The sequence below is a fragment of the Bufo gargarizans genome, chromosome 2 (genome assembly GCF_014858855.1).
Source record: "Bufo gargarizans isolate SCDJY-AF-19 chromosome 2, ASM1485885v1, whole genome shotgun sequence".
In the NCBI taxonomy this organism is placed as follows: Eukaryota; Metazoa; Chordata; class Amphibia; order Anura; family Bufonidae; genus Bufo; species Bufo gargarizans.
The window spans coordinates 291,103,845-291,116,097 of NC_058081.1; positions in this window are offsets into that span (position 1 = coordinate 291,103,845).

Here is a 12,253-nt window from a genome sequence, read left to right on the forward strand (position 1 = left end):
ACACAGGTGCCAACTGCTGCGTCTTTCTGCAGTGTGCAGACTGAACAGGAGGTCAGGGATCAAGACTGGGTGGAAGACGATGCAGGGGACGATGAGGTCCTAGACCCCACATGGAATGAAGGTCGTGCCACTGACTTTCACAGTTCGGAGGAAGAGGCAGCGGTGAGACCGAGCCAACAGCGTAGCAAAAGAGGGAGCAGTGGGCAAAAGCAGAACACCCGCCGCCAAGAGACTCCGCCTGCTACTGACTGCCGCCATCTGGGACCGAGCACCCCAAAGGCAGCTTCAAGGAGTTCCCTGGCATGGCACTTCTTCAAACAATGTGCTGACGACAAGACCCGAGTGGTTTGCACGCTGTGCCATCAGAGCCTGAAGCGAGGCATTAACGTTCTGAACCTGAGCACAACCTGCATGACCAGGCACCTGCATGCAAAGCATGAACTGCAGTGGAGTAAACACCTTAAAACCAAGGAAGTCACTCAGGCTCCCCCTGCTACCTCTTCTGCTGCTGCCGCCTCGGCCTCTTCTGCTGCTGCCGCCTCGGCCTCTTCCTCCGCCTCTGGAGGAACGTTGGCACCTGCCGCCCAGCAAACAGGGGATGTACCACCAACACCACCACCACCTCCGTCACCAAGCGTCTCAACCATGTCACACGGCAGCGTTCAGCTCTCCATCTCACAAACATTTGAGAGAAAGCGTAAATTCCCACCTAGCCATCCTCGATCCCTGGCCTAAAATGCCAGCATTTCTAAACTACTGGCCTATGAAATGCTGTCATTTAGGCTGGTGGACACAGACAGCTTCAAACAGCTCATGTCGCTTGCTGTCCCACAGTATGTTGTTCCCAGCCGCCACTACTTCTCCAAGAGAGCCGTGCCTTCCCTGCACAACCAAGTATCCGATCAAATCAAGTGTGCACTGCGCAACGCCATCTGTAGCAAGGTCCACCTAACCACAGATACGTGGACCAGTAAGCACGGCCAGGGACGCTATATCTCCCTAACTGCACACTGGGTAAATGTAGTGGCAGCTGGGCCCCAGGCGGAGAGCTGTTTGGCGCACGTCCTTCCGCCGCCAAGGATCGCAGGGCAACATTCTTTGCCTCCTGTTGCCACCTCCTCCTTCTCGGCTTCCTCCTCCTCTTCTTCCACCTGCTCATCCAGTCAGCCACACACCTTCACCACCAACTTCAGCACAGCCCGGGGTAAACGTCAGCAGGCCATTCTGAAACTCATATGTTTGGGGGACAGGCCCCACACTGCACAGGAGTTGTGGCGGGGTATAGAACAACAGACCGACGAGTGGTTGCTGCCGGTGAGCCTCAAGCCCGGCCTGGTGGTGTGTGATAATGGGCGAAATCTCGTTGCAGCTCTGGGACTAGCCAATTTGACGCACATCCCTTGCTTGGCGCATGTGCTGAATTTGGTGGTGCAGAAGTTCATTCACAACTACCCCGACATGTCAGAGCTGCTGCATAAAGTGCGGGCCGTCTGTTCGCGCTTCCGGCGTTCACATCCTGCTGCTGCTCGCCTGTCTGCGCTACAGCGTAACTTCGGCCTTCCCGCTCACCGCCTCATATGCGACGTGCCCACCAGGTGGAACTCCACCTTGCACATGCTGGACAGACTGTGCGAGCAGCAGCAGGCCATAGTGGAGTTTCAGCTGCAGCACGCACGGGTCAGTCGCACTACAGAACAGCACCACTTCACCACCAATGACTGGGCCTCCATGCGAGACCTGTGTGCCCTGTTGCGCTGTTTCGAGTACTCCACCAACATGGCCAGTGGCGATGATGCCGTTATCAGCGTTACAATACCACTTCTATGTCTCCTTGAGAAAACACCTAGGGCGATGATGGAAGAGGAGGTGGCCCAGGAGGAGGAGGAGGAGGAAGAGGGGTCATTTTTAGCACTTTCAGGCCAGTCTCTTCGAAGTGACTCAGAGGGAGGTTTTTGGCAACAGCAGAGGCCAGGTACAAATGTGGCCAGCCAGGGCCCACTACTGGAGGACAAGGAGGACGAGGATGAGGAGGAGGTGGAGGAGGATGAGGATGAAGCATGGTCACAGCGGGGTGGCACCCAACGCAGCTCGGGTCCATCACTGGTGCGTGGCTGGGGGGAAAGGCAGGACAATGACGATACGCCTCCCACAGAGGACAGCTTGTCCTTACCCCTGGGCAGCCTGGCACACATGAGCGATTACATGCTGCAGTGCCTGCGCAATGACAGCAGAGTTGCCCACATTTTAACCTGTGCGGACTACTGGGTTGCCACCCTGCTGGATCCACGCTACAAAGACAATGTGCCCACCTTACTTCCTGCACTGGAGCGTGATAGGAAGATGCGCGAGTACAAGCGCACGTTGGTAGACGCGCTACTGAGAGCATTCCCAAATGTCACAGGGGAACAAGTGGAAGCCCAAGGCCAAGGCAGAGGAGGAGCAAGAGGTCGCCAAGGCAGCTGTGTCACGGCCAGCTCCTCTGAGGGCAGGGTTAGCATGGCAGAGATGTGGAAAACTTTTGTCAACACGCCACAGCTAACTGCACCACCACCTGATACGCAACGTGTTAGCAGGAGGCAACATTTCACTAACATGGTGGAACAGTACGTGTGCACACCCCTCCACGTACTGACTGATGGTTCGGCCCCATTCAACTTCTGGGTCTCTAAATTGTCCACGTGGCCAGAGCTAGCCTTTTATGCCTTGGAGGTGCTGGCCTGCCCGGCGGCCAGCGTTTTGTCTGGACGTGTATTCAGCATGGCAGGGGGCGTCATTACAGACAAACGCAGCCGCCTGTCTACAGCCAATGTGGACAAGCTGACGTTCATAAAAATGAACCAGGCATGGATCCCACAGGACCTGTCCGTCCCTTGTCCAGATTAGACATTAACTACCTTCCCTTAACCATATATTATTGTACTCCAGAGCACTTCCTCAATCAATCCTATTTTTATTTTCATTTTACCATTATATTGCGAGGCTACCCAAAGTTGAATGAACCTCTCCTCTGTCTGGGTGCCAGGGCCTAAATTTATGAAAATGGACTGTTGCAGTGGTGGGTGACGTGAAGCCTGATTCTCTGCTATGATATGAAGACTGATTCTCTGCTGACATGAAGCCAGATCCTCTGTTACGGGACCTCTCTCCTCTGCCTGGGTGCTGGGCCTAAATATCTGACAATGGACTGTTGCATTGGTGGCTGACGTGAAGCCTGATTCTCTGCTATGACATGCAGACTAATTCTCTGCTGACATGAAGCCAGATGGTCTGTTACGGGACCTCTCTCCTCTGCCTGGGTGCTGGGCCTAAATTTATGAAAATGGACTGTTGCAGTGGTGGGTGACGTGAAGCCTGATTCTCTGCTATGACATGAAGACTGATTCTCTGCTGACATGAAGCCAGATTGTCTGTTACGGGACCTCTCTCCTCTGCCTGGGTGCTGGGCCTAAATTTATGAAAATGGACTCTTACAGTGGTGGGTGACGTGAAGCCTGATTCTCTGCTATGACATGAAGACTGATTCTCTGCTGACATGAAGCCAGATTGTCTGTTACGGGACCTTTCTCCTCTGCCTGGGTGCTGGGCCTAAATTTATGAAAATGGACTGTTGCAGTGGTGGGTGACGTGAAGCCTGATTCTCTGCTATGATATGAAGACTGATTCTCTGCTGACACGAAGCCAGATCCTCTGTTACGGGACCTCTCTCCTCTGCCTGGGTGCTGGGCCTAAATATCTGACAATGGACTGTTGCATTGGTGGCTGACGTGAAGCCTGATTCTCTGCTATGACATGCAGACTAATTCTCTGCTGACATGAAGCCAGATTGTCTGTTACGGGACCTCTCTCCTCTGCCTGGGTGCTGGGCCTAAATTTATGAAAATGGACTCTTACAGTGGTGGGTGACGTGAAGCCTGATTCTCTGCTATGACATGAAGACTGATTCTCTGCTGACATGAAGCAAGATTGTCTGTTACGGGACCTCTCTCCTCTGCCTGGGTGCTGGGCCTAAATTTATGAAAATGGACTGTTGCAGTGGTGGGTGACGTGAAGCCTGATTCTCTGCTATGATATGAAGACTGATTCTCTGCTGACATGAAGCCAGATCCTCTGTTACGGGACCTCTCTCCTCTGCCTGGGTGCTGGGCCTAAATTTATGAAAATGGACTCTTACAGTGGTGGGTGACGTGAAGCCTGATTCTCTGCTATGACATGAAGACTGATTCTCTGCTGACATGAAGCCAGATTGTCTGTTACGGGACCTTTCTCCTCTGCCTGGGTGCTGGGCCTAAATTTATGAAAATGGACTGTTGCAGTGGTGGGTGACGTGAAGCCTGATTCTCTGCTATGATATGAAGACTGATTCTCTGCTGACATGAAGCCAGATCCTCTGTTACGGGACCTCTCTCCTCTGCCTGGGTGCTGGGCCTAAATATCTGACAATGGACTGTTGCATTGGTGGCTGACGTGAAGCCTGATTCTCTGCTATGACATGCAGACTAATTCTCTGCTGACATGAAACCAGATTGTCTGTTACGGGACCTCTCTCCTCTGCCTGGGTGCTGGGCCTAAATTTATGAAAATGGACTCTTACAGTGGTGGGTGACGTGAAGCCTGATTCTCTGCTATGACATGAAGACTGATTCTCTGCTGACATGAAGCCAGATTGTCTGTTACGGGACCTCTCTCCTCTGCCTGGGTGCTGGGCCTAAATTTATGAAAAGGGACTGTTGCAGTGCTGGGTGACGTGAAGCCTGATTCTCTGCTATGATATGAAGACTGATTCTCTGCTGACATGAAGCCAGATCCTCTGTTACGGGACCTCTCTCCTCTGCCTGGGTGCTGGGCCTAAATATCTGACAATGGACTGTTGCATTGGTGGCTGACGTGAAGCCTGATTCTCTGCTATGACATGCAGACTAATTCTCTGCTGACATGAAGCCAGATTGTCTGTTACGGGACCTCTCTCCTCTGCCTGGGTGCTGGGCCTAAATTTATGAAAATGGACTGTTGCAGTGGTGGGTGACGTGAAGCCTGATTCTCTGCTATGACATGAAGACTGATTCTCTGCTGACATGAAGCCAGATTGTCTGTTACGGGACCTCTCTCCTCTGCCTGGGTGCTGGGCCTAAATTTATGAAAATGGACTCTTACAGTGGTGGGTGACGTGAAGCCTGATTCTCTGCTATGACACGAAGACTGATTCTCTGCTGACATGAAGCCAGATTGTCTGTTACGGGACCTCTCTCCTCTGCCTGGGTGCTGGGCCTAAATTTATGAAAATGGACTGTTGCAGTGGTGGGTGACGTGAAGCCTGATTCTCTGCTATGATATGAAGACTGATTCTCTGCTGACATGAAGCCAGATCCTCTGTTACGGGACCTCTCTCCTCTGCCTGGGTGCTGGGCCTAAATATCTGACAATGGACTGTTGCATTGGTGGCTGACGTGAAGCCTGATTCTCTGCTATGACATGAAGACTGATTCTCTGCTGACATGAAGCCAGATTGTCTGTTACGGGACCTCTCTCCTCTGCCTGGGTGCTGGGCCTAAATTTATGAAAATGGACTCTTACAGTGGTGGGTGACGTGAAGCCTGATTCTCTGCTATGACATGAAGACTGATTTTCTGCTGACATGAAGCCAGATTGTCTGTTACGGGACCTCTCTCCTCTGCCTGGGTGCTGGGCCTAACTTTATGAAAATGGACTCTTACAGTGGTGGGTGACGTGAAGCCTGATTCTCTGCTATGACATGAAGACTGATTCTCTGCTGACATGAAGCCAGATTGTCTGTTACGGGACCTCTCTCCTCTGCCTGGGTGCTGGGCCTAAATTTATGAAAATGGACTGTTGCAGTGGTGGGTGACGTGAAGCCTGATTCTCTGCTATGATATGAAGACTGATTCTCTGCTGACATGAAGCCAGATCCTCTGTTACGGGACCTCTCTCCTCTGCCTGGGTGCTGGGCCTAAATATCTGACAATGGACTGTTGCATTGGTGGCTGACGTGAAGCCTGATTCTCTGCTATGACATGCAGACTAATTCTCTGCTGACATGAAGCCAGATTGTCTGTTACGGGACCTCTCTCCTCTGCCTGGGTGCTGGGCCTAAATTTATGAAAATGGACTCTTACAGTGGTGGGTGACGTGAAGCCTGATTCTCTGCTATGACATGAAGACTGATTCTCTGCTGACATGAAGCCAGATTGTCTGTTACGGGACCTCTCTCCTCTGCCTGGGTGCTGGGCCTAAATTTATGAAAATGGACTGTTGCAGTGGTGGGTGACGTGAAGCCTGATTCTCTGCTATGATATGAAGACTGATTCTCTGCTGACATGAAGCCAGATCCTCTGTTACGGGACCTCTCTCCTCTGCCTGGGTGCTGGGCCTAAATATCTGACAATGGACTGTTGCATTGGTGGCTGACGTGAAGCCTGATTCTCTGCTATGACATGCAGACTAATTCTCTGCTGACATGAAGCCAGATTGTCTGTTACGGGACCTCTCTCCTCTGCCTGGGTGCTGGGCCTAAATTTATGAAAATGGACTGTTGCAGTGGTGGGTGACGTGAAGCCTGATTCTCTGCTATGACATGAAAACTGATTCTCTGCTGACATGAAGCCAGATTGTCTGTTACGGGACCTCTCTCCTCTGCCTGGGTGCTGGGCCTAAATTTATGAAAATGGACTCTTACAGTGGTGGGTGACGTGAAGCCTGATTCTCTGCTATGACATGAAGACTGATTCTCTGCTGACATGAAGCCAGATTGTCTGTTACGGGACCTCTCTCCTCTGCCTGGGTGCTGGGCCTAAATTTATGAAAATGGACTGTTGCAGTGGTGGGTGACGTGAAGCCTGATTCTCTGCTATGACATGAAGACTGATTCTCTGCTGACATGAAGCCAGATCCTCTGTTACGGGACCTCTCTCCTCTGCCTGGGTGCTGGGCCTAAATATCTGACAATGGACTGTTGCATTGGTGGCTGACGTGAAGCCTGATTCTCTGCTATGACATGAAGACTGATTCTCTGCTGACATGAAGCCAGATTGTCTGTTACGGGACCTCTCTCCTCTGCCTGTGTGCTGGGCCTAAATATATGACAATGGACTGTTGCAGTGGTGGCTGACGTGAAGCCTCATTCTCTGCTATGACATGCAGACTGATTCTCTGCTGACATGAAGCCAGATTGTCTGTTACGGGACATCTCTCCTCTGCCTGGGTGCCGGGGCCTAAATATCTGAGAATGGACTGTTCCAGTGGTGGGTGACGTGAAGCCAGATTCTCTGCTATGGGACCTCTCTCCAATTGATATTGGTTAATTTTTATTTATTTTATTTTTATTCTTATTCATTTCCCTATCCACATTTGTTTGCAGGGGATTTACCTACATGTTGCTGCCTTTTGCAGCCCTCTAGCCCTTTCCTGGGCTGTTTTACAGCCTTTTTAGTGCTGAAAAGTTTGGGTCCCCATTGACTTCAATGGGGTTCGGGTTCGGGACGAAGTTCGGATCGGGTTCGGATCCCGGGAAGTTCGGCCGAACTTCTCGAACCCGAACATCCAGGTGTCCGCTCAACTCTAGCTCTGGAGTATCCAACTACATATAAAGACATACAAAGACAAACATATAACGGCTACCCCAAGGTTCCTGACCGCATGAGTAGGGTGTTTTATTAACAGTTTCCCTCTTGGTATACCCAGTGAACCAACAGTCGGCACTAAGCAATTATTACTGACTGACTTTGAAGTATTTTGGATCCTAATACCAAAGAAAGCATGGGGGTGTCTTTACTCTGTAATCCCACCATTGTGTAATGAAATGCCCGTAAATAGAAGGGTAGCTTTATCCTGTATTCGCCTCCCTGCACCAAAGTCGGAAATTAAGGCTTATAGCACGATCACTATGGTGACTATGGGTAGCTAAATGGCTCTAAGGTGGAGGCGCCATACCTTAGGCAAAGGCTCAGAAGGGGGAGGTATATGCTTCTCCAAACGCTTCTGCCAATATCACAGGAGGAGGGTATTATAATCCCATGGAACTTCTGGAAGACATACCAGGATGGGGGTTTAGTATTCCCATTACCAATCCAGGCACAAATAACAAACAGGAAGGAGGGGTATATTACTCCCCTAGCCGTTCCTGAAGCAGCGGGGTTACCCTTGCAGTTTCTGGACCTGCCTGGGACTTACCATTTGTCCTACCTGGGTACCTAGGATACATGACACCAGGAGTAGGCCATTAGTATTAAGCATCCAGAGAGGCAGTCTGTATAAAGAGAACAGAGCTGTAAAGCAAAGTGACACAAAAGAAAGGAGCTACTGATCTGGCTAAGTGCAAAGGTTAGCACAATTTCACAAAAAGTGCATAGATTCACATTGCAGTACCTGGAAAAGAATACACACAATGGGCATACGTGCTTGAACGTTGCATAACCTGTAAACATTGAAGCAAAATTAGTGCAAAAACATTATGACAATATCAGTGCAATCAATATCATCATAATACGCTCAAATATGATTTGAGTCTTTTTTCTTGAGGTGCTTTACAATTGGAATCCTCTGGAAACAAACAAAAGTCACTTGTAATCCAATAGGAGGTATATTTGTAAATCAAGGATCCGTATAAAACAATGCGCAAACTTTGGCTCAAACTGGAATGTAAACAGTTTCTGAAGTGGGGGGAGTCCATACAAACGTGGCCATCACCTGAGGCTGCAATAAATGGCAATGGAACAAAAAAAAAAATGGCCAACAGTTTCTCAGTTTTCTGGACCAGTCCACACTGTGGCTCACATACGTTTTTGCTTAAAGGTAAGGAGACATTTAGAGAAGGACTTGCAGGTACTCCTCACTGCTGGAGCTACTAAAGTTCATCAGAGGGCACTCTTGTCTCTGATAACTCAGCTTTGTGGCTGTAGTGGTGCGCCACTGCCCTCTAGTGGTGCTTCCTGGTATTGGCTGAGTAGTCAGCCTGGAGAAAGTTGTGGTAACCTGCTGCAAGCCAGAATCCCTTGCCGGTGTGGACTTGGGCAGAACCTCTGGGTGAAGGGGCTCTGGTAGGCAATCTAGGGGTGCCTTTGGGACCTTCCAGGGTAGGACATATCCCTGTATTCTGGGACTGAAAGTCAGTACTGAGTTATTTATTTGCTCCACCTGTAGAGTTGCCTGGGCGACTTGACAGTCGGCGGTGTCCGCAGGAGCAGGCTTGGCTGTGGTGGCCATCATGAGTAGGGATGAGCGAACTCGAACTGTATAGTTCGGGTTCGTACCGAATTTTGGGGTGTCCGTGACACGGACCCGAACCCGGACATTTTCGTAAAAGTCCGGGTTCGGGTTCGGTGTTCGTCGCTTTCTTGGCGCTTTTGTGACGCTTTCTTGGCGCTTTTTGAAAGGCTGCAAAGCAGCCAATCAACAAGCGTCATACTACTTGCCCCAAGAGGCCGTCACAGCCATGCCTACTATTGGCATGGCTGTGATTGGCCAGAGCACCATGTGACCCAGCCTCTATTTAAGCTGGAGTCACATAGCGCCGCCCGTCACTCTGCTCTGATTAGCGTAGGGAGAGGTTGCGGATGCGACAGTAGGGCGAGATTAGGCAGATTAACTCCTCCAAAGGACTTCACTTGATTAATCGATCGATCTGCAGCTGTGCATCATTGAGCTGCTGAAATTCAAATGCTCACTCACTGTTTTTAGGCTGCCCAGACCGTTTGTCAGTCACTTTTTTCTGGGGTGATCGGCGGCCATTTTGTGTCTTGTGCGGTGCTGCGACCAAGTGCATCCAAGCTGCGACCAAGTGCATTTAACCCTCAATGGTGTGGTTGTTTTTTGGCTAAAGCCTACATCAGGGTGAAGCTGTCACACCAAGTGCATTTAACCAGCAATAGTCTGTTCATTTTTTTGGCCATATACTAAATCAGGGGCAAGCTGCGCCTGTCACCAAGTGCATTTAACCCTCAATGGTGTGGTTGTTTTTTGGCTAAAGCCTACATCAGGGTGAAGCTGTCACACCAAGTGCATTTAACCAGCAATAGTCTGTTCATTTTTTTGGCCATATACTAAATCAGGGGCAAGCTGCGCCTGTCACCAAGTGCATTTAACCCTCAATGGTGTGGTTGTTTTTTGGCTAAAGCCTACATCAGGGTGAAGCTGTCACACCAAGTGCATTTAACCAGCAATAGTATGTTCATTTTTTTGGCCATATACTACATCAGGGGCAAGCTGCGCCCGTCACCAAGTGCATTTAACCCTCAGTAGTTTGGTGCGTCAAGCTGTGACACCAAGTGCATTTAACCAGCAATAGTCTGTTCATTTTTTGGCCATATACTAAATCAGGGGCAAGCTGCGCCCGTCACCAAGTGCATTTAACCAGCAATAGTGTGGTTATTTTTTGGCCATATCCCAGTCTAATTCTGTCACTAAATCCATACCGGTCACCCAGCGCCTAAATACTAGGCCTCAAATTTATATCCCGCTAAATCTCTCGTTACCGCTGTCCTGTTGTGGCTGGGAAAGTTATTTAGTGTCCGTCAAAGCACATTTTTTGTTCTGGGTTGAAGTACAATTCCCAATTTAGCAATTTCATAATTTAGTGGTTCCTGCTATATCAGAGCTATTTGAAATCTATCCCTAAAAGGGTATATAATATTCAAGGTGCACATTGGGTCATTCAGAATAACTTCACACACACCCGCTACTGTGTATTTCCAAGTCTAATTCTGTCACTAAACCCATACCTGTCACCCAGCGCCTAAATACTAGGCCTCAAATTTATATCCTGCTAAATCTCTCGTTACCGCTGTCCTGTTGTGGCTGGGAAAGTTATTTAGTGTCCGTCAAAGCACATTTTTTGTTCTGGGTTGAAATACAATTCCCAATTTAGCAATTTCATAATTTAGTGGTTCCTGCTATATCAGAGCTATTTGAAATCTATCCCTAAAAGGGTATATAATATTCAAGGTGCACATTGGGTCATTCAGAATAACTTCACACACACCCGCTACTGTGTATTTCCAAGTCTAATTCTGTCACTAAACCCATACCTGTCACCCAGCGCCTAAATACTAGGCCTCAAATTTATATCCTGCTAAATCTCTCGTTACCGCTGTCCTGTTGTGGCTGGGAAAGTTATTTAGTGTCCGTCAAAGCACATTTTTTGTTCTGGGTTGAAATACAATTCCCAATTTAGCAATTTCATAATTTAGTGGTTTCTGCTATATCAGAGCTATTTGAAATCTATCCCTAAAAGGGTATATAATATTCAAGGTGCACATTGGGTCATTCAGAATAACTTCACACACACCCGCTACTGTGTATTTCTAAGTCTAATTCTGTCACTAAACCCATACCTGTCACCCAGCGCCTAAATACTAGGCCTCAAATTTATATCCTGCTAAATCTCTCGTTAACGCTGTCCTGTTGTGGCTGGGAAAGTTATTTAGTGTCCGTCAAAGCACATTTTTTGTTCTGGGTTTAAATACAATTCCCAATTTAACAATTTCATAATTTAGTGGTTTCTGCTATATCAGAGCTATTTGAAATCTATCCCTAAAAGGGTATATAATATTCAAGGTGCACATTGGGTCATTCAGAATAACTTCACACACACCCGCTACTGTGTATTTCCAAGTCTAATTCTGTCACTAAACCCATACCTGTCACCCAGCGCCTAAATACTAGGCCTCAAATTTATATCCTGCTAAATCTCTCATTACCGCTGTCCTGTTGTGGCTGGGAAAGTTATTTAGTGTCCGTCAAAGCACATTTTTTGTTCTGGGTTGAAATACAATTCCCAATTTAGCAATTTCATAATTTAGTGGTTTCTGCTATATCAGAGCTATTTGAAATCTATCCCTAAAAGGGTATATAATATTCAAGGTGCACATTGGGTCATTCAGAATAACTTCACACACACCCGCTACTGTGTATTTCTAAGTCTAATTCTGTCACTAAACCCATACCTGTCACCCAGCGCCTAAATACTAGGCCTCAAATTTATATCCTGCTAAATCTCTCGTTAACGCTGTCCTGTTGTGGCTGGGAAAGTTATTTAGTGTCCGTCAAAGCACATTTTTTGTTCTGGGTTTAAATACAATTCCCAATTTAACAATTTCATAATTTAGTGGTTTCTGCTATATCAGAGCTATTTGAAATCTATCCCTAAAAGGGTATATAATATTCAAGGTGCACATTGGGTCATTCAGAATAACTTCACACACACCCGCTACTGTGTATTTCCAAGTCTAATTCTGTCACTAAA